Here is an 18,356-nt window from a genome sequence, read left to right on the forward strand (position 1 = left end):
GACACGAATCTCTCTCTCTGCAACACCTCCACTCCAGACCGGAACGACTTGGTATGAAACACAAGCTATAATCGGCGACGCCCATAGGCCAGCATGACTATTTAAAGACCGTGGGCATGACTAACCATCCAACCTGGTCTCCAGCAGGATTAACCCCCGAGAGCCTGAAGATCAAGCCGGCGCCACTGAGGCTATAGTGGCTGGAGGTGGAACTACCTCTGCCTGCCGGACGCAGTGGTGTGAACAGCGTCTGACATGACACCCAGGCCTCAGTGTGCCGCGCAGTCTGACAGACCGTTTATGAAATGGCCCAGCCATGCTACATCCGTGCAGGCTGAGCAGTATATCTCACCCAGTCCAGGCCTCCCTCTTTGCTTCTGCTCACAGAGCCCCATACACCAGTAATGGCAGTGATGCCCTGATGGCCACTCTGGCACTACTGTTAAGGAATTCAAAGGATTCTGATGAATAGATATAGATTGTAGTATATTCCCAATGCATTTATAGGTCAAACAGATCTCTTCCTCAGGGACACCACAGGAAGAAGTTTGTTTGACCTATAAATGAGTTGGAAATAAACTACAATCTATTTTTATTCTTCTGAATCCTGTGAATTCCTTTCCAGCAGTGGAGCACACCCGTATTTCTCCCTTTGGTATGTTAGGACCGTATGTCCTTCTACTTTGCTAAATTTTTCCCTATCTGCCTTACAATGGGAAGCTGCTTTTCCTTTGACCACTTAACTCCTCCCATAGTGGGCTGGCCGCAATAGTTAAGTCTGCCTGAAGCTAATCCACTTTTGCAGAACATAAACCAGAAAAAAGAACATTTTAAAATATGGCAAAGCATTATTTAACCATAAGATCTTCAAGGGGGTGTGTGCGCAGCTTCATCACTCATTCACATTGGAGAACAAAACTATAATGGTAACTAATGTTAACTCCATGTAGTTAGTACCTCAGTACAAAAATGCAATATTATAAGACTGAATGTAAACAAAATACTGAGAATAATCTATCTGGCTAAATAGTATTAGCAAAATGACATAGAAAACCACTAGATGATACTAAAGTCCAATATAGTTAGTGAGGAATGAAGCAAGTTAAAGGTATTGGGACACGCTAGACAAGAAAATGGTATGAACAGAAAAGTGCCCTACATAATAAACACAGAGGACCGTGATGCAAACAAAAATCCTATGTAGAAAAGGAGTCCTCCAAGCATAGATTGTAAAATGAGTGAATAGTTTTTATTAGAACATACAATTAAAATATTTTTTTTGATTGGAGATGTAAACAGACCATACAGGAAATGGAATCAAGCAAACACTGGACAAATGATTAGATTGTATCCAAAAAATTGTGCAAAGAGTATATTACATCCAAAATTGTACAAAAATTATGACCCCTTGCAAAATAAATTCTAATTGAAATGGACAAATGTATGCGGTAGAGAGCAATAATATTCTAAGAAAGTACAGAGTGCAAACAATTCGAGCACAAGGAGGGATACAAATAAATAAACCTGACACTGCTGGGATTTGCCTCTGGTAACTCCTAATGAGATTGGTAATGCATATGTCACGGAATGTAATGACCCCACCAGGGGGTCGGTCAACTGATGGCACAACACACACACACAATGGGATGGAAATGGGGAGAGGAAGACCCTACCAATAGAGAATGAGGGATGGACACCTCCTGAGCCTGTCCCTCCACTCCCTTAACACCCTAAGTGGGTTCTTCCCCCGCCAACATCATGATCCTCATCCCTCGCTGTCACCTCGCACAGCCCTAGCTAGTGCACTGCCTGGCAAGGACGCTTGCTTCACCACTGCAGATGGTACGACACAGGGAGTGGTGACAAACACAAGACAGACAAGGTAAAAACACCACACTTAGCTTCCAGACTCTGCTGCTAAGCTCCACAACGCAGAGGAAACAGTACTCCAAATTCCAGAAATAACTGATACAGCACTGACACCAGAGAGCTGCAACTGCACGGCTGGTCTCCATAGAATAACTCTATCACCAACAGTCAGCTGATACATCCGGTTACCATTTAAAGGATGGTGGGAGTGGTCACCACTCACATCAGCTGACCTAGCAATTCAGCAGCTACATCACGCTGCCATCAAGAGAAACTGACATTAACACCCGCTGGTCTGAAGGAAAAAAGCTACATTTAAATTATAGCCGAACCAGAGCTGCCACACATCCAAAACCGGATTGTGACAGTACCCCTGTTCAACAAGGGGAATCTGGACCCTTAACACCGGACCTCATGGAACACGACGTATGGTGAGGACGAATCAATCAACTAGGATTCACCACTGCAGTCACCTGATCCTCAGATTTATGGCAAACGCAGCCCAAAGGAAATGGCAATAACAGGCGCCAGAGGCGCAATCAATCTCCAGAGCGCCGACCTGTGAAATACGTTGTGTATTTGCATTACTGGGGGTAACTCCAGCTGGAATGTCCCTGGGCTGAGAATGGCTGACACTCGATACGGCCCGATCACCCAAGAACTCCAGGTCCCAGATCTGTACTTCCTCCTGATGTTTTTGGTGGACACTCACATAAACTCATTCACGCAAAGGTCCGGACCTGGACATTTATTTCTACCTGTGCTTTTGCCAACAAATGGTAATTTCCCTGAGGAACAGACAACAGAGGCGTCCCTCTGTGTCATCAAATTCATACCCTCACTACATTCTGGGGGAACTACCACCCTCCCTTGATCCCTACTCCTGAGAGGACCCCGAGACTCAGGGTTTACTTTTGGTGAGGGTTGAATCCTGCCTGTATTCCCTGGTAGCAGCTTATCTGCCTCCAACAGAGAAGTATGGGTAGGTATGAGAAGGATGGCAGAGACAGTAGCTCCCAGGCAACAGTCTTTACAAGACTGGTCCCAACTAACTACTTCCCTGGACCGCCAATCAATGACCAGGTTGTGTCTCTTCAGCCAGGGAAGGCCTATGGCAATGAGAGTTGGCATACCCTCCAAGACGTAGCATGACAGGGACTCTTCATGAAGAGTCCCTGTACGCAGGTTAACAATGTCTACGACTTGAGTCACACTCCCCTGGCTGAGAGGAACAGAGTCAATTGCCCAAACAGAAATGGGTCTGGCTACATTCCTACTGATCAGACCGTGGGTCTGAACAAAGGGAGAATCCACCAGATTGACCCCAACTCCACTATCCACAAGCATGGGTATACTCTCAGTTACCCCACCAATCACCACTTCAGCCGGAATGGTACACTGAGACAAAAAGATGGAGGAAATGTACACACCCTGGTCGTCTCCCTTGATATGTCCAGGGGTACATGACTTTTGCGAAGGAGAACGTACTTTGGTGCGAGCTGGACAGACATTGATGGAATTATCCGTAAGACCACAGTAGAAGCATGACCCGATACCACGGTGACCCGCAGGCAACCTAGTTTGAAAGGCGACTCCTCCCACCGGCATGGGTTTGTCAGTCTGCACCAGTGTGTCCTCCTCCCTAGATAGAACAGCATGGGGTAGATTTGGTGTAGGTCTCTCCTTGAGGCACCGCCAGGGCAATGAAGGAGTGGCTTTGTAAGATGCATATGAAGGTCCTGGAGTGGCCTTGCCAGTTTCCAGATCTCAACCCCATAGGAAAACTTTGGAGGGATTTGAAAGTCCATGTTGCCCAGTGACATTCCAAAAACATCACTGTTCTAGAGGAGATCTGCATGGTTGAATGGTCCAACATACCACCAACAGTGTGTGCCAACCTTGTGAAGACTTACAGAAAACATTTGACCTCTGTCATTGCCAACAAAGGATATATAACAAAATATTGAGATTAACTTTTGTTAATGACCAAATATTTATTTCCCACCATAATTTGCAAAATAAATCTTGCCAAATCAGACAAGATGATTTTCTGTATTTGTTTTCTCATTTTGACTCTCATTGTTGTGGTCTACTTATGATGTCAATTACAGGCCTCTATCATCTTTTTAAGGCTTCTTTTACACTTGCCGTGTTTTTGCAGGTCGTTTTTTTGGCCCCAATAGATTTCTATGGGGCCGCAAAAATGGGCGGTACAAATTCGTTGGAGCGCCGTACACCGTACCTGCTCGATATTTTTCACAGCTTACGGACATGGCCCCGATTGAAATCAATGGGACCGCAAAAGCAACTGAAGCTTAACCAGTGTGTTGATTTTGCGGTACACCGTGAAGACCGTATTTGCGGAATGCCATATTTTTACTAGGACACTCCCATATACTTCCTGTTTATCACTTTTAAGGCCTGCAGAAATCCAAGAAGATTTTTGCATCCCGCTTTTGCGGTACACCGTGAAAATTACAGCAATACGGCAAGGAAAAAAGGCCCACAAAAACAGGCTGCAAAAAACACGGCAAGTGTAAAAGAAGCCTTAGTGGGAGAACATGCACAATTGGTGGCTGACTAGATACTTTTTTCCCCACTGTAGATAAAATAAACAAATTTTATTCACAAAATACACATTAAAAAAAACATGAAACAAAAATAACCATGATTAGTGTTGAGCGATACCGTTCGATACCCAAAAATATCGTATCGGATGGTATCGCCCGATACGAAAAAAATATCGGGTATCGCCGATTCCGATACCGGAAGTCCCATTCAAGTCAATGGGACTTCCGGTATCGGAATTAAAAAAAGCCCTTTATTTCCTTGTTGGCTAATTCTACATAATTGAAAACAAATAAGAATCATGTAGAATGTATTGTGGGAGGTGGAGAAGACATTAAAAGCATAGTGGTTTATTCAAATCACATGGCATAGCATTAATTCCAATTTTTTTTTTCAATACGTTCGGAGTTAAAAAGATATTGACTATGTTAACCTCTTTTATATTTTGTCAGATATGTACTGTATGTTTCACAACTTCCATGCTCTTCACCTTCTTTTGTACTTCTCCCACACTTTCTCCTTCATGATCCGCAGCAGTAGCATTTTTTTCATCAACTTTTTCTTCACCTTATTCATCTTCTTCTTCTTCATCTTCTCCCCATTAATTTTTTTTTCCATTCTTCATATTCTTCTTATTCAGCTATTATTAATTTTAATATGCTATTTCTTCATCTTCTTCCTTCTTCCTATTCTTCTTTGTCTTCATTTTCTTATGGTGACAGGCATTCCTGTAGTACTTATCTATAAAAGTTATAAGATTACACCTTACGTTCTGCCTGTCACAAAAGATTTACAACAGGATTTGTCCGCGTTCAGTTTGGCCTGCAGCAGCAGGCATTTTCCAGGGGCACCACGAGGAGGAACGGACTCACCCCCATTTACTGCTTAGTCTTCTTCTGCTTATAATTTTGATTTCTTCTATGCTGATTTTTTGTCTTATGCTTAATGTTCTTCTGCTTTCTGTTCTTCTGCTTTTGCTTCTTCTGCTTCTTGTTCTTCTGTTTTTTGTTCTGTATCTTGGTGGTTGTCTTCATGTTCTTTGTCCTCTTGGTCTTATTATTTAGGGTCATATTTCTGGTCTTCTTTGGTGTGGTCTTCAGGGTCATCATCATCAGGGTCGTCATCATGGAGATCAATAAGGATTACCAAAGACAATTTCAAAAAGCTTGATCTTGGAAATGTAGCAGAAGGTACAAGAAGGCTGAGAAACTGGCGAGAACCAGCAGACAGTGCTGGCACCCGGATGGGTAGCAGAAGGAACAAGAGCCAATGGCACTACCGAGGACCAACTGACGGTGCTGGACCACGGTTACTAAGCAGAAGGTACCTGTGCTAAAAAGCACTACCAAGGACCAGCTGACGGTGCTGGACCTCGGATACCGAGATGGAGGCACCTAGGCCAAAGGCTGTGGCGAGAACCAGCAGACAGTGCTGGCACTCGGATGGGTAGCAGAAGGAACAAGAGCCAATGGCACTACTGAGGACCAACTGACGGTGCTGGACCACGGTTACTAAGCAGAAGGTACCTGTGCTAAAAAGCACTACCAAGGACCAGCTGACGGTGCTGGACCTCGGATACCGAGATGGAGGCACCTAGGCCAAAGGCTGTGGCGAGAACCAGTAGACAGTGCTGGCACCCGGATGGGTAGCAGAAGGAACAAGAGCCAATGGCACTACCGAGGACCAACTGACGGTGCTGGACCACGGTTACTAAGCAGAAGGTACCTGTGCTAAAAAGCACTACCAAGGACCAGCTGACGGTGCTGGACCTCGGATACCGAGATGGAGGCACCTAGGCCAAAGGCCGTGGCGAGAACCAGCAGACAGTGCTGGCACCCGGATGGGTAGCAGAAGGAACAAGAGCCAATGGCACTACCGAGGACCAACTGACGGTGCTGGACCACGGTTACTAAGCAGAAGGTACCTGTGCTAAAAAGCACTACCAAGGACCAGCTGACGGTGCTGGACCTCGGATACCGAGATGGAGGCACCTAGGCCAAAGGCTGTGGCGAGAACCAGCAGACAGTGCTGGCACCCGGATGGGTAGCAGAAGGAACAAGAGCCAATGGCACTACCGAGGACCAACTGACGGTGCTGGACCACGGTTACTAAGCAGAAGGTACCTGTGCTAAAAAGCACTACCAAGGACCAGCTGACGGTGCTGGACCTCGAATACCGAGATGGAGGCACCTAGGCCAAAGGCTGTGGCGAGAACCAGCAGCAGTGCTGGCACCCGGATGGGTAGCAGAAGGAACAAGAGGCAATGGCACTACCGAGGACCAACTGACGGTGCTGGACCACGGTTACTAAGCAGAAGGTACCTGTGCTAAAAAGCACTACCAAGGACCAGCTGACGGTGCTGGACTTCGGATACCGAGATGGAGGCACCTAGGCCAAAGGCTCTGGCGAGAACCAGCAGACAGTGCTGGAACCCGGGTGGGTAGCAGAAGGTACCCATTCAAAGCAAAGTAGCCAGGCCGCAAGCCGGCCGCAGTTACCGAAACCCACAGTCCTACAGGGGGTCCATGTCCCATTGGCACTACGGATCCAGCCTTCAGTGCCAGTTCCCGCAGCCCAAATAGGAGTCACCTAAACTGCAGGCACCGTAGAGTCGGCTAACCCGGCCGCAAGATGACAGGACAACGGATTGGTGGCATAGTGACCTTGACACTACCCGGAAACAGCAGGCGTGCTGAAAACAGGCTGGGCAACAGGGAGTACCCGTGCCAAGGACACTGCCGAGAACCAGCTGACGGTGCTGGAACCCAGATGGGTAGCAAAAGCTACAAGAGCCAATGGCACTACCGAGGACCAACTGACGGTGCTGGACCACGGTTACTAAGCAGAAGGTACCTGTGCTAAAAAGCACTACCAAGGACCAGCTGACGGTGCTGGACTTCGGATACCGAGATGGAGGCACCTAGGCCAAAGGCTCTGGCGAGAACCAGCAGGCAATGCTGGAACCCGGGTGGGTAGCAGAAGGTACCCATTCAAAGCAAAGTAGCCAGGTCGCAAGCCGGCCGCAGTTACTGAAACCCACAGTCCTACAGGGGGTCCATGTCCCATTGGCACTACGGATCCAGCCTTCAGTGCCAGTTCCCGCAGCCCACATAGGAGTCACCTAAACTGCAGGCACCGTAGAGTCGGCTAACCCGGCCGCAAGATGACAGGACAACGGATTGGTGGCATAGTGACCTTGACACTACCCGGAAACAGCAGGCGTGCTGAAAACAGGCTGGGCAACAGGGAGTACCCGTGCCAAAGACACTGCTGAGAACCAGCTGACGGTGCTGGAACCCAGATGGGTAGCAAAAGCTACAAGAGCCAATGGCACTACCGAGGAACAGCTGACGGTGCTGGACCACGGTTACTAGGCAGGAGGTACCTGTGCTAGAAAGCACTACCAAGGACCAGCTGACGGTGCTGGACTTCGGATACCGAGATGGAGGCACCTAGGCCAAAGGCTCTGGCGAGAACCAGCAGACAGTGCTGGAACCCGGGTGGGTAGCAGAAGGTACCCATTCAAAGCAAAGTAGCCAGGCCGCAAGCCGGCCGCAGTTACCGAAACCCACAGTCCTACAGGGGGTCCATGTCCCATTGGCACTTCAGTCTTCAGTCTTCAGTCTTCAGCCTTCAGTGCCAGTTCCCGCAGCCCACATAGGAGTCACCTAAACTGCAGGCACCGTAGAGTCGGCTAACCCGGCCGCAAGACGACAGGACAACGGATTGGTGGCATAGTAACCTTGACACTACCCAGAAACAGCAGGCGTGCTGGAACCAGGCTGGGCAACAGGGAGTCCCTGTGCCAAAGACACAGCCGAGCACCAACTGGCGTTGTTGGAGCCCAGGGACAATCATGGTGTAGGCCGAGGCCTACTTGGTGGTAGTTTTAGATTGTTTGTAGGCTACAACAGACTGTCAACGTGCTCCAATTAGGCATCTGTCTCCACTCTGTTTCCAGGATTTCACGTGACCACCAACACTGCCAGTTTATGCGTACAGTAGCCGTCTGCCCAATCCACACGTGTTCCTGTGTTACTGGTGTTCTGTAATGTCAGCAGATCCCCTGATGTTTGTCTGCCAATGTCTTCTGCTCTGTCCACATTCCCACCACTTGCAGTGGGAAGGTGGACAGCGCAGGAGACAGTGCCGGACACACATTGGGGGATCAGTTCACGTTACAGAACACCAGGAACACAGGAACAAGTGTGGAATGCGTGGACGGCAACTGTGAGCAGGAACTGGCGGTGTTGGAGGTCAGGGGAAATACTAGAGACAGAGTGGAGACAGAGGCCAAATCAGAGAATGTTTAAATCTGAAGTAGTTACAATTTGGAGGCAGCAGCAGTTTGCCCTCCACACAGCAGGGGATCAGCTGACGTTACCGAACCCCACTTTCACATGAACGAGTGTGTTTTTCTGTGTGGACAGCACTTCCGAGCAACAACTGACGATGTTGGAGCCCAGGAATAGTCATTTTGTAGGCTGAGGCCTACTTGGAGGCAGTTTAAGATAAGACGTTGTTTGACTTTGTAGGGAGCAGGACACTTTGCCCTCCACACAGCAGGGGATCAGATGACGTTACTGACCCCCACTTTCACATGAATGAGTGTGTTTTTCTGTGTGGACAGCACTTCCAAGCACCAACTAGCGTTGTTGGAACCCAGGGACAATCATGGTGCAGGCTGAAGCCTACTTGGAGGCAATTTAAGATCAGATGTTGTTTGAATTTGGAGGCAGCAGCAGTTTGCCCTCCACACAGCAGGGGATCAGCTGACGTTAGCGACCCCCACTTTCACATGAACAAGTGTTTTTTTCTGTGTGGACAGCACTTCCGAGCAACAACTGACGATGTTGGAGCCCAGGGATAGTCATTTTGTAGGCTGAGGCCTACTTGGAGGCAATTTAAGATCAGATGTTGTTTGAATTTGGAGGCAGCAGCAGTTTGCCCTCCACACAGCAGGGGATCAGCTGACGTTACTGACCCCCACTTTCACATGAACAAGTGTGTTTTTCTGTGTGGACAGCACTTCCGAGCACCAACTAGCGTTGTTGGAGCCCAGGGACAATCAGGGTGCAGGCCGAGGCCTACTAGGAGCCAGGTGTAAAGCTGTGGTATTTTGAATTTGGAGGCAGCAGCAGTTTGCCCTCCACACAGCAGGGGATCAGCTGACGTTACCGAACCCCACTTTCACATGAACGAGTGTGTTTTTCTGTGTGGACAGCACTTCCGAGCACCAACTAGCGTTGCTGGAACGCAGGGACAATCAGGGTGCAGGCCGAGGCCTACTAGGAGCCAGGTGTAAAGCTGAGGTATTTTGACTTTGGAGGGAGCAGGACACTTTGCCCTCCACACAGCAGGGGATCAGCCGACGTTACCGACCCCCACTTTCACATGAACAAGTGTTTTTTTCTGTGTGGACAGCACTTCCGAGCAACAACTGACGATGTTGGAGCCCAGGGATAGTCATTTTGTAGGCTAAGGCCTACTTGGAGGCAATTTAAGATCAGACGTTGTTTGAATTTGGAGGCAGCAGCAGTTTGTCCTCCACACAGCAGGGGATCAGCTGACGTTACTGACCCCCACTTTCACATGAACAAGTGTGTTTTTCTGTGTGGACAGCACTTCCGAGCACCAACTAGCGTTGTTGGAGCCCAGGGACAATCAGGGTGCAGGCCGAGGCCTACTAGGAGCCAGGTGTAAAGCTGTGGTATTTTGAATTTGGAGGCAGCAGCAGTTTGCCCTCCACACAGCAGGGGATCAGCTGACGTTACCGAACCCCACTTTCACATGAACGAGTGTGTTTTTCTGTGTGGACAGCACTTCCGAGCACCAACTAGCGTTGCTGGAACCCAGGGACAATCAGGGTGCAGGCCGAGGCCTACTAGGAGCCAGGTGTAAAACTGAGGTATTTTGACTTTGGAGGGAGCAGGACACTTTGCCCTCCACACAGCAGGGGATCAGCCGACGTTACCGACCCCCACTTTCACATGAACGAGTGTGTTTTTCTGTGTGGACAGCACTTCCGAGCAACAACTGACGATGTTGGAGCCCAGGGATAGTCATTTTGTAGGCTGAGGCCAACTTGGAGGCAGTTTAAGATAAGACGTTGTTTGAATTTGGAGGCAGCAGCAGTTTGCCGTACACACAGCAGGGGATCAGCTGACGTTACCGAACCCCACTTACACATGAGCGAGTGTTTTGTCTGTGCGGACAGCACTTCTGAGCCCAACTGGCGGTGTCGGAGCCCAGGGAAAATCAGGTAGTAGGCCGAGGCCTACTTGGTGGCAGTTTGCGATTGTTTCTAGACTACTACTAACTGTCAACGTACTCAAATTAGGCCTCTGTCTTCACTCAGTTTCGAGTATTTCCTCTGGCTTCCAACCACGCCAGTTGCTGCTCTGAAATGCCGTCTGCACAACCCACACTTGTTCCTGTGTTACTGGGGTTCTGTAACACCAGCTTCTCCCTAGAGGTGAGTCAGGCACTGTCTCCTGCTCTGTCCACATTTCCACTACAAGTAGTGGGAATGTAGACAAAGCAGGAGACATTGCCGTGCTCACCTCTGGAGATGAGCAGATGTTACAGGACCCAGGTAACACAGGAACAAGTGTGGATTGTGCAGACGGCACTTGAGAGCAGAAACAGGCGGTGTTGTAGGCCGGAGGAAATACTCAAAACAGAGTGGAGACAGAGGGCAAATCAGAGAACATATTAAATCAGAGGTAGTCAGAAGTTGTAGGCAGCAGGAGAGTTTGCCGTACACACAGCAGGGGATCAGCTGACGTTACCGAACCCCACTTACACATGAGTGAGTGTTTTGTCTGTGCACACAGCACTTCTGAGCACCAACTGGCGGTGTCGGAGCCCAGGGAAAATCAGGTAGTAGGCCGAGGCCTACTTGGAGCCAGGTGTAAATGTGAGGTTGTTTGACTGTGGAGGGAGCAGGACACTTTGCCATACACACAGCAGGGGATCAGCTGACGTTACCGAACCCCACTTACACATGAGCGAGTGTTTTGTCTGTGCGGACAGCACTTCTGAGCAACAACGGGCGTTGCTGTAGCCCAGGAAATAAAGTTCAGGTCATAGAAACATGAACACAACAGGAGACCTGGATCCTGTTGCCAGCCAATTATTTATTCTGGAAGAGGACTGGCAAATTCAGGTGAGATCCAGGCCTTGTTCATTTTCACAAAAGTAAGCCGGTCAACATTATCGGCGGATAGTCGCGTGCGACGGTCTGTTACCACACCACCTGCAGCACTAAAGACACGTTCCGATAATACACTGGCAGCAGGGCAAGCCAGCACCTCCAATGCATACTGGCTAAGCTCTGGCCATGTATCCAGCTTAGAGACCCAATACTTGAACGGGGAAGAGCCGTCTGGGAGAACACTAACAGGGCACGACAAGTAGTCTGTCACCATCTGACGGAAACGTTGCCTCCTGCTGACTGGAGCCGTCTGTGATGGTGTAGCCGTTTGTGGCGGTCCCACAAAACTTTTCCACATTTGGGCCATACTGGCCTTGCCTTGTCCTGCGGCACTGCCTCTGCTACCTCTTTGTGCAGAGCTTCCTCCACTGCCTCTACCCACATGGCTGCTTTGAAAAGCACTACCAGCAACACTTGCGGGGGGAATGGAGAACATGATGGCCTGCACAAGTGTTTCTTGGTACTCCCGCATTTTTCGCTCCCGGTTCAACTGTGGTATGAGGCTTTGTAAGTTGTCCCGGTAGCGAGGATCTAGGAGGGTGTACACCCAATAATCAGCCGTGTGGAGAATGTTGGCGATGCGGCGGTCATTTAACAAGCACTGCAGCATGAAATCAACCATGTGCTGCAGACTGCCAACTGGACCGGAAACGCTGTCCCCAGCTTGAGGCAGCATCTCTGCCTGCTCAGCATCACCCCACCCTCGCTGTACACACTGACTACTAGAGCCTTGTGTACCTCCCTCCTCTGGAGAGATGTGTTCCTCCTCCTCCATTGACTCCTCGTCATCCTCCTCACTAAGTGTCCCCTGCCTGGGCCTTTGTGTGGAAGCACGTTGCGCAGATTTGCCAGAAGCAGATGGCATTTCTGACTGCTCATCCTCGACCTCTTCAAAAACCTCCTCACTTAGTGCTTGTAAGGTTTTTTGAAGCAGACAGATGAGGGGGACAGTCATGCTGATTAGTGCATCATCTGCACTGGCCATCCGCGTGGAGTCATCGAAGGCACGCAAAACTTGGCAGATGTCCCTCATAGTGGCCCACTCAGTGGTGGTGAAGTGTGTCCGGCGCACAGTGCGACTTGTTTGCGCCTGATGCAGCTGGTACTCCATTACTGCTGCCTGCTGCTCACACAACCGCTCCAACATATGTAACGTTGAATTCCACCTGGTGGGGAGGTCACATATGATGCGATGTTCTGGCAGGCGGAATCGTCGTTGCAGAGATGCAATGAGCGATCTTGCCATGCTGGAACACCGCAAGTGAGCACACTCTAGGCGAACCTTGGGCAGCAGTGCATCAAGATCCGGATAGCCCCTCAGAAAGCTCTGCACGACCAAATTGAGCACGTGTGCCAGACATGGTATGTGAGTGAGGTTGCCTAGGCCCAGAGCTGCCACTAGATTTCGGCCATTGTCACTCACTACCAAACCTGGCTGGAGATTCGCTGGCACAAACCACGCATCGCTCTCCTGCTTGATGGCATTCCAGAGCTCCTGTGCTGTGTGGCTCCGATTCCCCAAAGAAATTTATTTAAGGACGGCCTGTTGACGTTTGGCCACACCTGTGCTCATATCTGGCCTAACAGGCTCACGCAGTGCTGATTCCGAGGAACTAGAGTAGGAGGAGGACTCAATATGTACAGACTGCATTCCTGCAATCCTTGGAGTTGGCAGAATACGTACAGAGCCACTCTCCAGATCTGTACCCGGCTCCACAACATTGACCCAATGGGCAGTGAGGGAAAGGTATCGTCCCTGTCCATGGCTACTGGTCCACGCATCGGTGGTCAGGTGGACCTTGCTACTGACGGCATTTAGTAGCGCATTTTTAATTTTTCCCTCCACATGCTTTTGCAGGGCAGGGACGGCTTGCCTGCTGAAATAAAAGCGGCTGGGCACATTGTATTGTGGAACTTCCAATGACATAAAGTTCCGGAAGGTGTCAGTCTCCACCAGCCTGAATGACAGCATCTCAAGGGCCAGTAGTTTGGCAATGCCGGCATTCAGAGCCAGTGCTCGGGGATGGTTTGCCAAGTATGGCCGCTTTTTCTCCTATGCCTGTGCTACCGATTGCTGGTGAGTGGCCTGGGAGTGTGCTGATGACTGCGAACGTGGTTCAGTGGGTGGAATTTCACTGGGTCTCTGGACAACAGTGGCAGTGGTTCTTCCATGGCGTTCCAGTGAGGAAGCCGAACCAGCTGTGTGTGAGCTGGAGGAAGAGGCCCCAACACGAGCTGAAGAGGTGGTAGGTGCTGCTGAAGGTTGGCCTACATCTTCAGTGTGTCTGTGTAACTCCACCTCGTGCTGGTACGCACATGTTTCCACATATTTGTGGTATTGAGGTTGCTCACATTTTTCCCTCGTTTCACTTTCTGATGACACAGCTTGCATTTGACAAAGCAAATGTCATCTGCAACTGTGTCAAAAAAAGACCACGCACTGCAAGTCCTGGGAGCGCCCGTTTTGTGTTTTGGAAGAGGATTGCTCCTCACGGGTGCCAAAGTGGAGGCTACAGGCAACCAAGTCTGCCCCCGCCCTCTCCCTCCTCTTTTGGCCGTTCGGGGAATCTCTTCCTCAGAGCTGCTCCCACCACCTTCCTGTGGCTGACGCCATGATGGGTCAAGGACCTCATCATCTCCACTCCCCTCTTCAAGCACCGGCTGGTCCTGGGTTGTCTCGCCAGCACCGTACGCACCAGAAATTGGCAACTGAGTCTCATCATCATCAGATGAGCACTGAGGTGTGCTGACAATAGGCACTGGCCCACCCGCCTCTTCAGATTCAGAGGGACAAAGCAGTTGCGCATCACTGCATACTCCCTCTTCTTCACGCTCTAGAATGCTGCTTGGCTGGCCACCTCTTTCCAAGCCAACAGATTCTGAGAACAGAAGTAAAGATTGAGATGGCTCCTGTCCAGGGCTCTCAGACTGCCTGGGCAATTTGGCAGGTGGTGAAGAGACAGATGGTTGCTCTTCAGTGCTCTGGCCTTGGGAGGATGCGGAAGTCATTGAAGTGGATGCGTTAGCTGCCATCCATCCGACAACGGCTTCAATTTGTTCGTCACGCAGCAGTGGGGTACGTCGAGGTCCTACAAAGCTGCGCATGAAGGACTGTTGCCTGGTAAAAGTGGGGGATGCCGGGTCACTGGTGGCCGCAGCAGACACCGAATCCCCACGTCCTCTCCCTGCTGAATCCCCCCGTCTTCTCCCTGCTGAAACTCCACGGCCACGACCACGTGCCTTACTCCCTGCCTTCTTCATCTTGGTAGACTGATAAAGATAGGCAGAAAAGTAAAAAAGGGGTGGCTTAGTGTTCTTATTCCTGAACACCTGCTAACCAGTATAAGAAACACTAATTTGGCTAAGAGTGTGTGTACTACACTTTAATATGATCTAATGTGGCCTAGACAACTGTAAAGTGGAGTGTTTGGTGAACTTTATTTCCTTTTTTTTTTGGGGGGGAAAAGAAAAGGATGTGACCAAAGTTTGAAAGCTATAGTATCACAAACTTTTTGGAGCGATTACAATGCAGGAAGCTAACCTACAATGCAATTGATGAGGCTCCAAAAAATAGGGTGATACTAGTCTGGCTGGCCCTGAAGGGCACAAGCCAGCAAAAAGGCTCCTCTATCTAATCCTATATAGTGTTTGCAACCAACCAATGACAATGGATGCGGTTGGAAGCACACTAATATAGGAGCAAAAATCTGGCTAAATTAGCTGCAAAAAAAGGACTATGTATGAGGCAGTGACGCACGCTGAGCGGACTACAGCTAGCGGTGGCTGTAGAACACACTGCAACGTGAGCTGCACTCACACACAGAGAGACCTATCAGACAGCCAAAAACAGTGCAGAGAAATGGACTATAGGACTGAAAGGCTGCTGAAAGGCTCCGCTGTCCACTCCTTTAGTGTTTGCAACCAACGTATATGGATACGTATGGAAGCACACTATACAGGAGAAAAAAAAGCAGCAATAAAAGAAAAATGTGTATGAGGCAGAGACACACGCTGGGCGGCCTACAAGCAGACGTGCCTGCAGGACACACTACACAGCGTGGGTCTGCACTCACACAGCCCTTGCAGACAGCTGTGAACACTGCTTCTAGGCAAAAGAAAGCTACAGTGGTGGTTTCTGTAGCCTGGATAAAGCACAATATTGTTTTTAGAATCGCTATTTCTAACTGTCCCTCACAGTCTTCAACATCAGCCTGTCCCTAACTGAATTCACAGCAGAGTGACCAGAAATGGCGGCTGCAGCGGTTTTTATAGTGCATCATGACATCATTTCAGCAGCCAATCACAGCCATGCCAGTAGTTAACATGCCTACATGCCTAACAGGATGTGCCCACACTTCTGAGGATCCCCATTGGCTGAATCAAATCGAGTGGGCTCCTAGCATTATGGGAACTTCCGATTCCGGTATTCGATATGAAAAAAGTATCGGAACTAAGTATCGGAATTCCGATACAGCTAATATCGGCCGATACCCGATACTTGCGGTATCGGAATGCTCAACACTAACCATGATACATGTAGGAGAAATAAAAAAATAGAGGGAGTAATCAAGTTGACAATGGCGGTGAAGTGGAACAGAGTCAGGCTGCAGGTAGTAATAATAGTAGTGCGGATAAGTCCATTTGACCAGGAGTATAAGCAATAATACGCTGGTGTATAGAATAATAACACATTTTAGACGGATCACATGGAAAAAGGTACAGTGTAGAGCTTACCCATGGTGCTGTTAACCGCCCGTCCGCGACACCACAGATGCCCCGACACGCGTTTTGTGGATATGCTTTCTCAACATGCATGTGTGTATTTACTAGTACAGTAAAATACACAACCAAGGTAAACCTAGTTTACAGCCTTTAGGTGTTCCAGCAACTGGAGACTTCAGTAACCTTAAAATATCCCTCAAAGGTTCATATGAGGTTTCCGGGCCTCGCAGCTGCCAGAAAACCCGGGGGCTGTGAAAACTGGAAACCTGAAAGGTTACCTGAGTTCAAGGGAACAGGTCTCATTGTTGCTCCTGAGCCAGACTGTTGAATTCTGGACTGCAGAGTGTCGGACTCTCAGGCATTCTTCAGTATGGCACTGGCACTTGCAAAGCAAGAGAAACAGCTTCTATGAACTCAGGTGACCTTACTGTTCTTGTTGACTATTAAAAAAGTAATTGGAAAAATAGCATAATTTTGATAATCAGCAGAGGGAAAGCTAGCGACTAGGAAACAGTTTTATTCTATTCATAAAGCTTCCCAGGTGATTACTATCAGCTCCCAGCTGTATATTTTGCCTTTCCTGGTTATTAAAATGGGAGCCCCCCAACAATGATGTAAGGTCCCCCTAATAGCCTAGGAAGAGGTCATGGATATTGCCCACTTTCAGAATCGAGGTGATGTCAGTCAGGTCATAGGAGTTCACGCGAGATACTGAGCAGTGGTAGGACACACTGATTAGTGTATCTGCTGGATGGCATGCTGTATAGTCGCATCATGCAGCAATATAGACTGCCATCTAGATGCAGCAGAAATAGACCCTTCACAGGATAAATGGATTATCTTTTCGGTGGACGGGTAATGAATATTGTGGTTTATTATTTTAATTCTGTTACAAAAAACCTTGGCTTCTCTGGACTGGATGATGACGTGAGTATGGGTTAATTTACATTCATTAAAGGAGTCTGTGTCATTCTTTCAATTAAAGGACTTTATTCTGTCTGCATGTTTATTTACAATATAACTATTGGATTTGTAATGGAGAGGCATCTTATAGATTCCTCTCCATTACTAAGCTTGGGAGCTTGATGTCACATGACAAAGGTGACATCAACCCCACAAATATGAACCCCACTTTCCACCGCCATAGGGCAAGTGGGAAGAGCCAGGCAAAGCGTCAGAATTGGAGCATCTAATAGATGCGTTTTTTCTAGGGAGGCTATGGACTGCTATTTTTAGGCTGAGGGGCCTATATCCATGGCCCCTTACCAGCCTGGGAATACCAGCCCCCAGCTGTCAGCTTTAGCTTGGCTGGTTGTCAAAAAATGAGGGGACCCTACTCTGTTATCTTAAATTATTTATTTAAATAATTAAAAAACAGCATGGAGACCCATCTATTCTTGATGAAAAGTTCACTCATCTCTAGTTTTGACAGCAGGGGATCTGAAGAAGATGCCCTTGCCTGCCATTGTGACTCTACTGTGAATGCCAGCGTGTGAATGGCGTTGATAGGAGATCATTATTTCTGCTCTACATAGCAATGCTGAAGAACTGCTCTGCGTAGCACAGGCTATCAGATAACTGCAGCTTCAAGTTTCCTAAGGGAACTATTAAATAACTTTATTTTTACACTTTTTACTTTTTTAAAAATCTGAAAAAAATTAAAACACAAAAGTTCACTGCTGGCGTGATGATAACATAATTTGTACAAACCAGCGATATTGCCAGCTCATGCAAATCCCACTCATTTCAGCAACGTCACTGCACCTCTGTAGCCTAAAAGAGCAGTGCACATCCACGAGATTTGTAAGAGCTGCCGATGACGCCGGCTTGTGAAAGTTATGCTATCACATCCACAGGGGCGTGACAACATGGAAAGAGATCAGAATTGAAGTGGAGGTTATTTGGCACCAGCTCTTAGTGTACTAGCACAGATCTTTTCCCATATACAGAGCACAGCAGCACAGCACACAGCACAGCAGCT

Source organism: Dendrobates tinctorius, unplaced genomic scaffold (genome assembly GCF_039654945.1).
Source record: "Dendrobates tinctorius isolate UK_male_01 unplaced genomic scaffold, ASM3965494v1 ptg000029l, whole genome shotgun sequence".
NCBI classification, from domain to species: domain Eukaryota; kingdom Metazoa; phylum Chordata; class Amphibia; order Anura; family Dendrobatidae; genus Dendrobates; species Dendrobates tinctorius.